Genomic DNA, 15,760 nt, shown 5'->3' with positions numbered 1-15,760 from the left:
GGAAGCTAGGGTACCTATTAGTTTTTCTTAATAATTTTGCTCTGACCTTATTGTGACTTTTGCTCTGTACCTATGCTTTGAAGGGGGTCCCTCTGCATGCTCTAACTTTGTTCCCAGTAGAGACAGCTATGACTTACTACTTTGTTCTTACCTATTGGTGGTTAGTGGAAAGAGTGCTATTTTTTTGTCTTATCTGGCCTGTCTAAAGTAGGTATTGGATCCACAGGTTTGTGAGATGTGGCTTCTCCAGGGTCTTACCCCTCCTCTCCCACTGAAGCCAAATTCTGCTTTTTATAATCAGGAGGCCTTATATGCGAGTGAAGTTCCTGTTCCTTCCCCAACAGAATAACTCTAATGATTAAGGCCCAGGAAAGTTTCTTACCACTTCCATCCAAGATCAAGGGCCTTCTTTTTTTAGCTTTTAACATTTCCCCAGCGGCAGTAAATCTTCATCTGTGTCCTAGAGGTAGCAATATTTGCTTACCATCCCTGAGAGGCTTAATTAAGGCTTTTGTTTTCTAGGTACATAAGACCCAAACAGTTTGTTCCTTTTCCACAGGAGAGGCCATTCCTTCTCTCATGTCTGCACTACTGACAGAGGTTTTCTTTGGTCCCCCACTCAATCTTTTTCATATGTATCTCCACAGAGGCATATTAGAAGATCGTATGAGTTGGTGCAATATGCCCTTGTATCTGTGATCTCCAGGGGTTTCATATTCTCACACAAGCCCACACTGGGTTTTCAGCCATAAGCTAAAAATCTTAGCTATACTCTTCTTGTCTGCTTGAATGGTGTCTGGCATGTCTTCCTCCTGTGCTCTGCCAAAGGAGAACCAGTATTCATACCCCATCTACTTGGAGGTACCAGTTGTTCCTTAGATTTCAGGCTGCTGGCTTGACCTAAAATGAAAATTTTCTAGCCAGTTCAAGAAAAGTTAGGATTTTATAATTTATTTGGCTTTCCTTTGTTGTGGTGGTTATTGTTGTTGTTGTTACAGTATATTATCGTATACTCTAGTTTTCTACATCCAAGGTGGAAGCATAATATTTTCCTACTCTTCATTGTGGTTCTTCTGCTTTAGTATTTTCTTGCTGTTGCCCTATCATATCTTCCTTGAGATTTTCATTGTTTCCTTTCTTTTTCTGTTTTGTGTTTTAATAGATATCTTGTTTTATTCTTTTAGTGTACTTGTTCTCAATAGAGTTGTACTACCCTAAGGGAAGGTATTTTGAAAATTTGTTGAGATAGTTTTGTTTGTGCCAGTGATTCAGAGGGACCATTACTCTTTAATGGGTACATAATAAATACTCAATGCTAGACATCCTGTATCATGAAGGAAAATTCCACATATTGAAGAATTTTCTGGTGCCAAACAATTTTAAACACCCCACTGGACATGTAAGTTAAAACAATAGCAGTTTTAGAACACAGGTTTATTTTATACAGAAACACAATTTTAAAAATAATTTGCAGTAAATACTAAAATTTATAGACTGTAACTACATTCTTTTGTACTTGATCAAATTCTGGTCACTATTTTGGAAATAACTTCTCCAGTGGCAATGTTGCTTATAAAGTTTAAGTCACCAATGCAACATACCTCTGTCAGTCTAACTTTCTAGCTTCGGCATGCAGTTATTCTGTGTAAAGTTATGGACATCTAACTATTTCATTTATGTCTTCTAGTATTGCCTACACAAGCATGTACATGTTGGAAAAATTATTTGTTTTGTAAGCCACTTAGATTCTGGGATTGTTTGTTACACAACATAATCTAGCAAAGCTAACACATGAAACTTAATTCCCTAGCACAATGTATATGGAGCAAAGTTATGACTCAAGTCTCCAACTCTATCAGTCCTGTTCCACTTACATGCTAATAGTAGAATGTTGCTGATGCTTCTAGAATGTGAATGACAACATTCCTCATTTCTAGAACTGCTATAGGTGTATCTCTGGTTTTTACTATTGGCTAGATTGTTCCCACAGGAATCTTTACAAGGTGGGATGTCTTATGCTACCTTTCCCAACTTAATACAAAAGGCTTCCATATTCAAGGTACTAGTTACCTTGGTTCACAGTGATTCAATCCCAAACTTCTCTATAAAACTCAAGAGAAGGGAGGTAATAGAAACCTAAAGTTTCCATTTCCTATGAACATAGGAAGGATAAAGAGATGGAAACAAGAGATGAAGAAAGACCCCTGAAAAGACAAAATTGGTACATTATGAGGCCTCCCTGGTTTATTCATCACAAACCCATTTTTTAAATGTAGCTTGTTACTGAAAATAAAGCCCCATTCAGAGAAGCTGAAAGAAATTCACACACTCTGGGGAACCAGATGGTCTTTTATTCATAAAATTTTATCACTTCAGGATATTATAAAAGTTTTAAATAAGTGGAGGCCATAAAATATACTGAATTTCAACCTGAAAGAAGATATTTTTTAAATGTCAATACATTAGCTACTGTGCACAGTAGTCTATGAATATGGATAAGTTGTTTTGACTTGAAACTGCTAGAAAAAGGACATTGATTGTTTTTCTGGTTTAGAGAGTATTTCTTTTTCTCTTTAGTGGCAAGGCAAAGGACAGATGACTGAAGTGGGTTGACTACAATTAAGAAATAAAAGAATAAAAATGACAGGTGGATTTATTACTTTCAGGTATTTAACATTTTTTAAACATTTGTATATGACATTCAACATGGTAATAGTGTTCTCATACTGTCTGAAAAGGAAAAAAGTGGAGTGAAAACTATAAGAAAGCAAAGAACGAGGAGGGGGGAAAGGGAGGAAGGAGGGAGAGAAGAGAGCAGGTAGGATAGAAAGAAGGAAGGAAAGAGAAGGAAGGGAAAAGAGGAAAGGAGGGGGAAGGAGTAGACAAGAAAAGTCAGTAAGGAAGCAGGGCAGTTTTTTACCAAACAAGCTTATCCAAAGTCCTATGACAACTATCTTTTCTCATTATAAAGAGGTTGCTCCATAGTGTACACAGTGACCAAACTGTGGAAAGAGCTTGAGATGTCCATTGACAGATGAAGAAATAAAGAAGATGTGGTGTGTGTATATATATATATATATATTATATATATATATTATATATATATTTTAATATAATATATATATAATATAATATATAAAATATATATTTAATATAAATATATTATATTAAAATATATATTTATATATAAATATATATATATATAAATAAATACTACTCGGCCATCAGAAAGGATGAAAAGTTACCATTTACATTGATGTGGACAAGACTGAACGGTATTATGCTGAGCAAAATAAGTCAATCAGCAAAAATAATTATTATACAGTTTCACTCATATGTGGAATATAAGAAATGACAGAGGATCATAGGAGAAGGGAGGGAAAACTGAATAGGAAGCCATCAGAGGGAGAAAAACCATGAGAGGCTCTTAACTCTAGGAAATAAATTGAGGGTTGCTGGACGGGTTGGGGGAAGGCTAATTGGGTGATGGGCATTCAAAGTAAGATGTATTTTTCAACTGTTTTGTTACCCAGCTGTCTATTATTACAGTTTCCCCAAAGGGGAACAATTTGTATACAAATGAGTTATCTATGATTTAATAAAAATGTATGCCACACATTTTGTTTAAAAAGGCAAAAAAAAAAAAAAACAAAAAACAAAAAAACTGGGTGGCTCAGTTGGTTAAGTGTCTGCCTTCAGCTCAGGTCATGATCTCAGGGTCCTGGGATCAAGTCCCATATCGGGCTCCCTGCTCAGTGTGTAGTCTGCTTCTCCCTCTACCCCTCCCTCCTATTCGTTTGCTTGTCCTCTCTCTCTCTCAAATAAGTATTTTAAATCTGTTTTATTCTATGCAAAGACTCAATTCTTAACTCCAGGAATACTGGAATGTTTTCAGTTGGATCCACAGTATAAAGGAATGATATGGAGGCCTTTGGGTGTAGATTATTTAGAAGAAATAACAGAGTATCTTCTTAGGCCATTTTCTCTCTTTAACTTCTGGCCCTCCAGCATTAATCTCTCCCTGTCTTCTTGCTTTTCCACATCGTGGAGCTCCAATTATTGGTCAATGCCATATGGAGGACAGATGACTTGTCTCTTTAGCTGATAGCTCTTAAGCATAAGTGGAACTGTACTCAAAGAAGTGGTATTAAAGAACCACACTTTAGAAGCTGTAACTCCACATGGGTCTATAGAGATTGTGAGATCCTAGGCCTTGAGCCTGAGCCTAATGCCATAATGGAATGACACTTTTGGGTCATGGAAGGGAGTTAGTATATTTTGCATGTGGAGGAAACATAATTTATGACCATAGTGCAGACTGTGATATAGATGAAGGTAAATTCTTTGACACTCCTCCCATTGAGATGCAGAGATTGGGAATAAAGGGGCATCTGTATCTACTTCATTTGAATCTGGGCTGAACTGTGACCACTTTGACCAATAAAATGTGATGGAACTGATGCTATGTCACCTCCAGAATTAGCCTTTATGACACCCAGCACTTTCTTCTTCCTTTTTGGGGGAGTCTTGAACCACTCTGCAAGAGATCTGATTACATGAGGGGACTGTGGTGTGAAGAAGCCCACACTAGCCATGTGCAGAGGCTATGTCAAGAGTGAAAGAGATACCTGGCCAACCCTCAGTAATTTTAGTTCTCTGCTCCACAGACTCATGACATATGATATTTTTAACTTGTTGATTAAAGCCATTAAATTTGGGGGTAGTTTGTTTTATATTAATAGATAATTGAAACACTAGATGAAAGCATTTTTTTGCTCTTGTGTTGTTTTGCTTTCTACCTGCCTGGAATAGGGACACAAGGCTTACAGACCTAAGAAAGCTTTGGAGATTGTGAGAAAAAACAAACAAATACACACCTACCTATTAAAGATAGAAAGAGTTTGGGTCCTTGTTGACACTGTTGAGCCATCCATACCACCAGCCAGCTCTAGACTGGCTGTTTTGGAGAAAAATAACGCCCTATCTGCTCAAGCCAATATTATTTTGATGTTCTGTTACTTGCCACTGAATACATCCAAACCTGATACAACTATAAACAAATATCTGTTGATTGGTTGACTGACTCGCTTGTTTCCCATCTTTTCTAAAAGTTTACCTGCCACAGGATAGTCTCTTTGGGATTTATGGTTGGTATCTAAAGAGCACACTTAGTGCTTCTTTCAGAGACGCTCAGCTGTGGTCAATCTCCATTCATTGTTTGTTAGAAAAGTGGCAGGATTTTGTTGTTATTGTTTTTGTTGTTTCTAGGTAACCCCTGAATCTTCAGTCCTAAGTGTGTAACTCTAAGAGATGGGATCATTCTACATTAAAATGCCTTCTATTTTAGCCTCAGTTTTAAATTAGAATGAGATCCCTATGAAGTAGGTGGACATTTAGCAAGTTAGAAATACCTGATGCCCCTAACCTCTGGCTTTTAAGCTCTTCTATTTTTGTATTTTTTTTTTTCTCAGCAAAACATGAAAAAAGAAATCATAGAGAACAAAATAAAGACTCTACATGTGGTCATCTCTTCGAATTTTCAGACACTGGTGCCTGTCACAAAACAATTAGGGAAAAAAAAGTAGTAATCACATCAGTTATACAAGAGAACATCTGAGGACTGACTTACTAAAATTTGTGCCCTTTCCTTCATTCAAATCCTATGTGGGTGGGGGGCTGTTAGCAGAATGAGTTGTAAAAAATATTCTGGTTTCTTTTGCCTAAAATTTAATCTTTCACAGCATGAAGGAAGAGGGGGTTTTGAAGTGTAAGGGCAGACAGAGCACAAGAATTGTATTTGGCCAGCATGGGGTCAAACTTTTGGCTTTGTATTTTAGCAGGCTGTGTAATCTTGAGAAAGTCCTTTCAAACTCAGTTTCCTCTTCTGTCAGTGTCCATAATCAAGTCTCAGAGAGCTGGCTTGTTATGAAGACTGAATGAGGCAGTATATATATAAATATAAACATACTGTCTCTATATCTATTTATAGCTAGCCAGCTAACTAGATAAACAGACACACACTCTAGAACCTGGGACATAGAGAAGAAATGATAACCGCTGATTCTGCTATAAAAAGAAGTGATGTACTTAAAACTTAGCCCCCATGATTGCACCTACAATACTGTCTTTTTAAAATGAGTTTGGGAATTATCATAAATAAATTATTTACTTTAAAAACCAATGTTCTGCCTTAAAAATAAGATAATTATAAACCAATGAGAAATAACGCTAAAACACTAAGGTGTCTTTATTTGATGCATTTACATCCCAAGTCTTCTAAATGGAAGTGTTGGAAGATGTAAAACTAATGATAAAGTTTTAGAATATAAGTGAGGTGCAGTGGGATGGAGTCAGGAGCCAAAACCCAAGAAAGAATTCTTGAGACGTCTAAATTCTTGAGATATCTTTGGTACAAAATGGTGGTTTATTAAAGCAGGGGCAGAAAGAGCTGTTGCCCTAGGGTTATGAGGGGTGGCTCATTATATACTATAGGGTAAGGAAACAGGAGGTTTCAAAAGAACTTTCATATGCTAAAGAAGACCTAAAGATACCAGAGACCTTGCCATTGTCTAGTTAAGGTTGTTTTTCCCTTCCAGTAAGGTATTAACATTAAGATAGTTGGGAGATTCCTAGAAGAATGTCACATATGTCCTAGGGGGGAGTGGGGTGGGGGGGAGGTTACAGGGTGTCAACTTCTGCCTTGTCCTCAGCTAGCCTTCTGTTCCCTCATCGAAACTACCCCTTCAGGAATATTCTATCAGGCAAAAGCTAAGAGCTGCCAACTGTGGAGTTGAAGATAAATTAACTAAGTGGCAAAATGAAATAAAGCAGCAAACCAAAAACTATGTACGGTACCTCATCAAATAAAACATGAAGAATATCTAGTGAATCTTAATGGCTAAAGTGATTTAGTAACCATTGTGAATTCTTTCGTTTCTCTAGTATATAGTTTGTGAATATTTGTACTTTCTATTTTATGAAAAGTAGCACATCCTCTTGACCTATACTTTTCCATGGAGTAATATCAACTGTAGATCATACATTTAATAATAGACTGCAAGAGACCCTCTAAGAAGACTTTTTGTTCTATAACTTAGTATTTATTTGAACCTGTTCACCTATATGATAAGCTAAAGATCTTCTACTTAGTTCAGAGAAAATTCTATGTAGTTCACAGAAATTACCTTTCAAAGATAGCTCACTCCTGTTAAATGATCTTGTAAGACCTAATGATGTGCTTTAGAACCCAAGTCTGCATCACAGTATCACAGCTGGAACATTTGCCTCTTACAGTGACAAGTTCTGCTTATGTATGACTTTTAGAAAAAGGAGATGGGGTGGGAGGGAACTTCATTCCTCATGTTTTCCAAGAGTAGAAAAATGAGCCACAAATAGGACACTTTCAAGATAATTGTCTTTTTTCATTAGTTTAAAGTGATTTTTGAGAGATTATCTTTACAAATGACAGTTGACAGAAATCACAATAATTTGCACATATTAGACATGAACTGTATAAAATTCCTTTTGGAAGAAAGGTTTTTATATATGAAAATCTAGGCAAAAATGTACTTAAAATATGAGAGTTCACTGATTGAGTCCTCCTTATTTTGCTGGGTTGAAAGGCTTTATGTAGCTACATTATTTGTAAGTGATTTTTGTAATGGTGTATCAGTTTAAGTAAAGATGCTTCAAGAGAAGTCTTTTAGTGGAGCATGAACATCTTTGCTAGCATCATTTGAAATCATTACAGTACACAATTACAGGAATCCAAAAGTAACAGAACACCCTATGGAAACTCAAAGGAAAACAAACCATCAAAATTGGTTTGATTTCTACTCTTGGATACCTCATTTACGTAACAGTCAAGGAAAAGAGAGCAGGTTTTCCTCCTTTATAGAGATCTTCAAGCCTTCAAATGTCACTTAAAAAAGAAAAAAAAAATTAAAAAATTAAAAACAGAAAAAAGAAAACCCCTGTATTGAACATGTGCTATATGCAGTCTGTTGTAGATGAAGTTGGAAAAATAAAGGAAACCATCCTTGACCTTGAAAGCTACCAGTTTTATGACAGGTGCAGTTTGCTTTTGCTTTTTCTGGGTAGGAGCAAAAACAGCAAACAATTATTTACAGTTTTCTGTTTCATGAGCCTATCAAATCTCTAATTCAGAACAAAGAAAATAATAAAGACATCCTGGAGTGAAAATTTTCAAACCTTCAAACTATAGCCCAGCATCAGCCTCTCCCCATCTTCAAGGGACCTTTAGAACATGGTTAGGAGAGTAGAGATTTGGCCCCTGTCAAATGGCCCCCGAGTCATTCTTCAGCAGTTGTCTTTCAGAGCCTGTGCTCCTTTCCAACTCAGTGTCAGAAACTCTTGGACCATGGATAACTGGCCATATTCATGGGATCAACTGCAGTTATTATAGCTCTAACTTAAGTTTAAAAAAGTGTTTCAAATAAGACTATGCCTAAGACTCATTCCCTGTCAACTAACTCAATCTCTGGGGTGGGCTGTCAGCATGGGTAGGTTCTTAAAACTGCTCAGGTGTTTCCAGTGTGCATCCTGGCTTGTGAAGGACCACCTACAAGAACTTCAACAGAGGGTAGGCCAGAGTGTGTATGTGACAGTCCTGGTGAATTTTGGAATTATAGGCCTGGCACAAGTATCCCAGATGGGTTTGACACTTAGAATTTGGATTTAGGATTTCGTCCTCTTTGAAACCTGTTCACCAGTGCTTTGTTCTGCCCCATTTATTCCACTTATAGTACTGTTTTTCAGAGTATAATTTTTGCCCAGAATAATTACTCAACAGTACAGATCCTCATGGACAATATTTTTTTAAATGATACAGCTTAAATTTATATTCAAGAAGAGAAACAATTTTCCTAAATTTGACAAAATCTGTGGAAATTGTTCTACAAAAGGAGAGAGATCAGCATACATTATTATGCAGAGTTGCACAGATACCTAAAAAAACAAAAAAAAAAAAAAAAAAGAAGGAGACACATTGTAGAGTCCTGCCAAACAACAGAATCATCCTGATGGCAACTGTGAGTCACACACAAATAGAAGCTTTAAAAGTTTCTATTTTGCTTCATGAGGATGAAGTTTCATGAGGATGAGCCCTACCCCCTCCAATCTCTGTAGGTAGTAAAGGAATATTAGCAGTATTTTTATTTTTTCTGTCCATAACCCTTCAGGGATAGAGGTAAACTGGGTACTTCTATGCAAATCACATTACTACATTTGTACCTTCTAATACAGATTATGGAGGTCAACCTCAAATATCCACAAAATGGTAGAATACAAAGGGTGAAAAGAGGTAGCTTCTCCCTGTGTTCAGATGAGAATCTATTAGCAGCACCCTTTATGTTCATCAGGTCTTCAAGGAAGAAGTCAGGGGTATTTTAGTACTTTTAACAAAAGAATCCACATAATATAATGTAGTGGTCTACTTTACATAAGACCTTTGAAGACTTCATTTACAGGAACTGGCTAAAATTAACACAAGTCTGAAGAGCTCACCAATAGCTTAAGGGAACAAATAAGATTGCTCATAGCAATAAATTGTGCAATATTTGTGGCTATTGCAAACCTCACAACTAAATATTTCTTCTCTAAAGAGATTTTTTAAAAACTATATAAACAGTTGAATATCACAGAGCTTCTTGTTCTTCCTTTGACTATGGAAAAAATAGAAACTGTGATCATGATAACAAGAAACAAGATGAATAGAAATTATATAAAACATTTGTCCCGAGTATCTAGTCTCTAGCTCTTCATTTATTGTACTTTTATGGTTCCTAGGATGTTAATATTTGTTATCCTTTCCTTCTTTATCTTACTATAAAGGATAGTAAAGAGCACAGTTTTAGAATTTTCAAAGAGTTATTTTTTTTGTCAACAAGATTATTTTCTCTAAGGGTTTCTCATCAAATGCCATTTATGATCTATAAGTTATTTAATTTTAACAAAGACTAATTTCAGTTTTGAGGCTTATGATTTTGACTCCAAAACAGAAGATTATTGAATAGCAGCTAGGTAAAAGCAAAGTATCTAGAGTGGCTAATAGCAAATGTGAAATATTCCTCAGGTGGAAATTTTAAATTGTCTCCTGGACAGCTATCTTTTGGACAATTCTGGTGTTAATCTATAACAAAATGGGAAAAATAAAACTAAGCAGTTTTTTTACTGAAGAATTTCTCAGAGCTTTCTGTATGGTTATATGCACTATGGATCTTTGATAATAAAATGTACTACATAGCCCTTCTCAAAATTACCTGATTAAAAATACTTTTTTTTTTTTTTTTTTTAGAAAATTTTCCTTGAGTACTTTTATGGATTAGAGAAATCTTGGATTACCTTGCTGTTCAAATGTGGTCAGTAGACCAGTAGATTGGGATTACCTTCTATATTAGAAAGGCTGAATCTCAGGCACCACCCAGACCTACTGAACTAGCATCTGCAAGATTCCCAGAGTGATGATATTTTGCATATCCAAGTTTGAGAACCCTTGAGTTAGAGCATAATTCTGTGTCCAAGGTAAAAAATACTTATATTTAGATAAGCATACTGCATAGTCATCTTTCTACAATGTAAGTGAAGGAGATGAGAATATGCCAGCCCATAATATGCCAACTTAACATAAGGATTATTTTTAGCTGAAGGCAACTGAAAATCAACAGATGCCCTCCCCTTATGTTCCTAAAAGCAGGGCATAAATTTTCCTTTGAAGGGGGTGCCCACCTCCCGGACTAGGTAGAGAAGAGACACTCTTATCATCTAAGATGGAGAGTAGGCACCAAGATGAGTTTGTATAAACAGACCTTACTAAAAGTTTTCTTAGTCATTTCCCCATAACTTTGACGGCCCCAGCCCTCTTATCCTTGTTATAAGGGTCTATAAGCCCAGAGCCTAACTATTTCTTTGAGTTTTACTTCTGTGTAAACTCCTATGTACATCCCTATTAACAAAAATTATGTGCTTTTTATCCTATTATTCTGTCTATTGCTAGTTTAATTTGCATGCCCTCCAGCTACTATTGAATATAAGAGAGTAGAGGAAAAGTTTTTCCTACCCAAAATAAACAGGAATTATTTTGCACCTATCTATCCCAAGCACCCCAAACAGTATCTATGGAACATCACAGGTTTTCATTAAATGTCTGTGGATGTAATGGCTTATTATTCTATCCAACTGATTAATTATGCATTATATATTCCTCATAATATTTAATCTTAATGGAACACCATCTAGATATGGATGTAGATTTAAGAAGATATGGTGGTCTTTACAGGAGGCATCACTACAAAATAACTTTCAGCCTCCCAGATAGACTTAAATTTATTGCATACATTATTAAGGATTTTTTTAAAACTTGGCTATAGGAAAGTAATAAATATAGATCATATAGGTCATGAAAGTGAGATTTCCTTTAAGTGTTTTATCATTCTAATACTTAGAGTGACTGTATTTCAGCAACTTGTCTTCAAGTTCTTCAAGATCAATTTCTTTTTACTCCATGAGGTAGTCTTTCTGAAATGATTTCTTTGGTGTATGACCTTCATTCTGGGTCTCTTTCTTTCATTCTTCTTCAATTCTAAGAATTACATTTCTATACATTGAAAACCTTAAACTGCCACATGATTTCTAACATGAATGTTAAGCTCCTCATCTCTACCAATTGAGATAATGTATTTAACTCTTATTAAAAGTAATTATGGAACAGCTTTGATGTGAAATTACAAAATATAAACATATTTTCTGATTTAATGTGGAGCTGTCATATCTAAAAATACTATAAAAGCATAATTCAAGATAAATGTGTAGTTAATGAAATCAAGGGCATCTTTATCTACTAATAAATGTGTTACTGCTTATATAGGGTTTGAGACATAATGAAGAACATCCTTCTCTCTACTAAAACCACAAAATAGTTCACCTTTTGATATTAATACACACTTAAACTTGGTTAATAGTAACTCTGTAAGAAATCCAATCCTTCACCTCTGGCCTTGCATTTTCTTCTGTTTCTGCCTCTTGTAGCTAATCCCTCCATACCCTGTGCTATAACCCAGAGGACTGCTTGACATTCCTCAGCATTTCATTCATGTGGATCTACACTCAAGCCATTCCCTGAAATATGCTCTGCTCATATACAGTGAATTCACACAAAGTATAAACCTTTCAGAGCATAGCTAAACTATTAGTTCTAGAAAGACTTCCCTAACTTAGGCTGAACTCCACTGTACTGGGTATTATTTCTCTTCCAGATGAACCACTTTATATTATTCTGTTTGGGAATGTCTTGGTTCCATATCTCACTACATATTCCCAATTAGGTCTTGCTAGATTATGAGCTGCTCAGGGATGGGTGTCATCATTTTTATCTGTATATTTCTAGTATGTAGCATCACAGACTCATTCATTCATCCAATAAGCATTCTAAAGAACTTTTTAAAATAGACAGACCAGTAAATAAATGAACAATTTGACTCAAAAAGTATGCAAGCAGTGCAACTCTTCTAAGCAAGTCATATCTAAATCCAATTTAGTATGTCATTCCTTTCTTAATTCAGTCTTCACTTTACATAATATTGTTATAACAGTTACCACAATTTATCAAGATTCCACCATGAAGCAAGTACTGTGCTAGGTTCTTTTATACAGAGAGACAAGCACCTTTCTCAGAAGTACTTATGGCCTTCTCAAATTCAAAAAAATAATTTCCTTGGCAGCTTGTGTCTTTCAAGAAATTGGTCCATTTCATCTAAATTTTTGAATTTATGAGCTTAAGTATTCCTACTTGAGCAGATATTTGTGCATGTTCATGCACAAATAGGATATTTATTCACAACAGTCAAAAGCGAAATAAGCTAGACACAAAAGAGCAAATACTATATGATTCCACTTACATGAGGTACCCAAAGTAGCTAAATTAAGAAAGACAGAGAGTGTAATAATGGGACTTAGAATAGAATTATTTTTACCTGTTAGATTTGCAAAAATTTCAAATAATATCCAGGAAATATAAATAAATAATGTGCAGGAAATATAAATTGGTACAAAATTTTTGAAGGGCAATGGTAAGTTTGATCAGCATTTAAAGCTGGCATATCCTATGACCCAACATTTATGAGAATTCATCTGACATATATTAAAAAAAGATGCTTACTAAAATCTGATTGTAATAATAAACTATTGAAAACCAAACAATTATCAATAGAGAAATTCTTAAATTATCAGTTGTTAATACTGTGGAATACCATGCAACAGTTAAAAACATTGAACTAAGTGCATATGTACTATCATAGAAATCTCATAGATGTAGTAAGTTAAAAAAAAAAGAAAAAATTGCAGGAAAATATCTATAGTATGATCTCATTCCTATAAAAAAATTACAATAAAATTACAGAAAAGCCATATCTGATTTGTTTCTGAGTGATCAAACAGGGAGATATTTTTTCTAGACATGATTTTTTTTTCCAAGAATGTATTCATATATTGTACATATATTTTATTTTTAGAATACATGGAATACAAACACTTGTGTATTTTTAGAAGTAAAATTATATATTTTTTTAAATTTTTTATATTTTTAATAAACATATATTTTTATCCCCAGGGGTACAGGTCTGTGAATCACCAGGTTTACACACTTCACAGCACTCACCAAAGCACATACCCTCCCCAATGTCCATAATCCCACCCCCTTCTCCCAAAACCCCTCCCCCCAGAAACCCTCAGTTTGTTTTGAGAGATTAAGAGTCACTTAGGTTTGTCTCCCTCCCAATCCCATCTTGTTTCATTGATTCTTCTCCTACCCACTTAAGCCCCCATGTTGCATCACCACTTCCTCATATCAGGGAGATCATATGATAGTTGTCTTTCTCTGCTTGACTTATTTCGCTAAGCATGATACGCTCTAGTTCCATCCATGTTGTCGCAAAAGGCAAGATTTCATTTCTTTTGATGGCTGCATAGTATTCCATTGTGTATATATACCACATCTTCTTGATCCATTCATCTGTTGATGGACATCTAGGTTCTTTCCATAGTATGGCTATTCTGGGCATTGCTGCTATAAACATTCGGGTGCACGTGCCCCTTTGGATCACTACGTTTGTATCTTTAGGGTAAATACCCAATAGTGCAATTGCTGGGTCATAGGGCAGTTCTACTTTCATCATTTTGAGGAACCTCCATGCTGTTTTCCAGAATGGCTGCACCAGCTTGCATTCCCACCAACAGTGTAGGAGGGTTCCCCTTTCTCCGCATCCTCGCCAGCATCTGTCATTTCCTGACTTGTTTATTTTAGCCATTCTGACTGGTGTGAGGTGATATCTCATTGTGGTTTTGATTTGTATTTCCCTGATGCCGAGTGATATGGAGCACTTTTTCATGTGTCTGTTGGCCATCTGGATGTCTTCTTTGCAGAAATGTCTGTTCATGTCCTCTGCCCATTTCTTGATTGGATTACTTGTTCTTTGGGTGTTGAGTTTGCTAAGTTCTTTATAGATTCTGGACACTAGTCCTTTATCTGATATGTCGTTTGCAAATATCTTCTCCCATTCTGTCAGTTGTCTTTTGATTTTGTTAACTGTTTCCTTTGCTGTGCAAAAGCTTTTGATCTTGATGAAATCCCAATAGTTCATTTTTGCCCTTGCTTCCCTTGCCTTTGGCGTTGTTCCTAGGAAGATGTTGCTGCGGCAGAGGTCGAAGAGGTTGCTGCCTGTGTTCTCCTCAAGGATTTTGATGGATTCCTTTCGCACATTGAGGTCCTTCATCCATTTTGAGTCTATTTTTGTGTATGGTATAAGGAAATGGTCCAATTTCATTTTTCTGCATGTGGCTGTCCAATTTTGCCAGCACCATTTATTGAAGAGGCTGTCTTTTTTCCATTGGACATTCTTTCCTGCTTTGTCGAAGATTAGTTAACCATAGAGTTGAGGCTCTATTTCTGGGCTCTCTATTCTGTTCCATTGATCTATGTGTCTGTTTTTGTGCCAGTACCATGCTGTCTTGATGATGACAGCTTTGTAATAGAGCTTGAAGTCCGGAATTGTGATGCCACCAACGTTGGCTTTCTTTTTCAATATCCCTTTGGCTATTCGAGGTCTTTTCTGGTTCCATACAAATTTTAGAATTATTTGTTCCATTTCTTTGAAAAAGATGGATGGTACTTTAAATATTGTGAAAATGTCTATGCTACCTAAAGCAATCTACACATTTAATGCAATTCCTATCAAAGTACCATCCATCTTTTTCAAAGAATTAGAAGTAAAATTTTAAATAGGAAAACAGAGGCTTTGAAACTCAGAGCTTCTAAAAGCTCAAAATATTCATTTTAGAATCAAGAAAGGCCTGAATTAAGACTCCAATAAAACTCTGTAGTGGAGGATCTGTCCATAGTCTTTCCTTACCTCAAAATAGGAGATGTTTCCCAGGGCTTTTGTGGACTTCTATTTCCTGTTCTTTTCTCCCTTTCTCCCTGGTTGTCCTCAGAGCACTGTTCAAGAATGAGATAGTCCTGAGAAGGAATAAGTGCAAAGCAATGAAAATCTCCCACAATCCCTCCTGATCCAAATTTTTGCCCAGTCTTCACCAAGCTCTACTTACTTAGTGTTGGAGCCCAATGGCTCTTAACATGGCAGCCCCACAATCAGCAGCCATACCATACCAGGGGAAGACCCCAGCAACCTGAGACACACTCTGTTTCTTACATATATAAAACTCATTGCATGTCCCCCAAGGAGACTCT

General features: G+C 35.9%; 1 long non-coding RNA gene across 1 annotated transcript in view; it reads right to left on the bottom strand.

Annotated features, from left to right (window-relative positions):
- Positions 1–15,525, bottom strand: part of LOC309871527 — a 59,598-nt gene extending 44,073 nt beyond the window's left edge. The window contains exon 1 of the long non-coding RNA XR_014315325.1: positions 15,423–15,525. This is a non-coding gene — a long non-coding RNA (uncharacterized lncRNA). The remainder of the gene's footprint in view (positions 1–15,422) is intronic.
- Positions 15,526–15,760: the final 235 nt, after the last annotated feature.

The sequence above is a fragment of the Mustela nivalis genome (assembly GCF_964662115.1).
Source record: "Mustela nivalis genome assembly, chromosome: 1".
NCBI lineage: Eukaryota > Metazoa > Chordata > Mammalia > Carnivora > Mustelidae > Mustela > Mustela nivalis.
The sequence above is the reverse complement of the archived record's forward strand: the minus strand, read 5'-3'. Positions and strand labels throughout refer to the sequence as shown.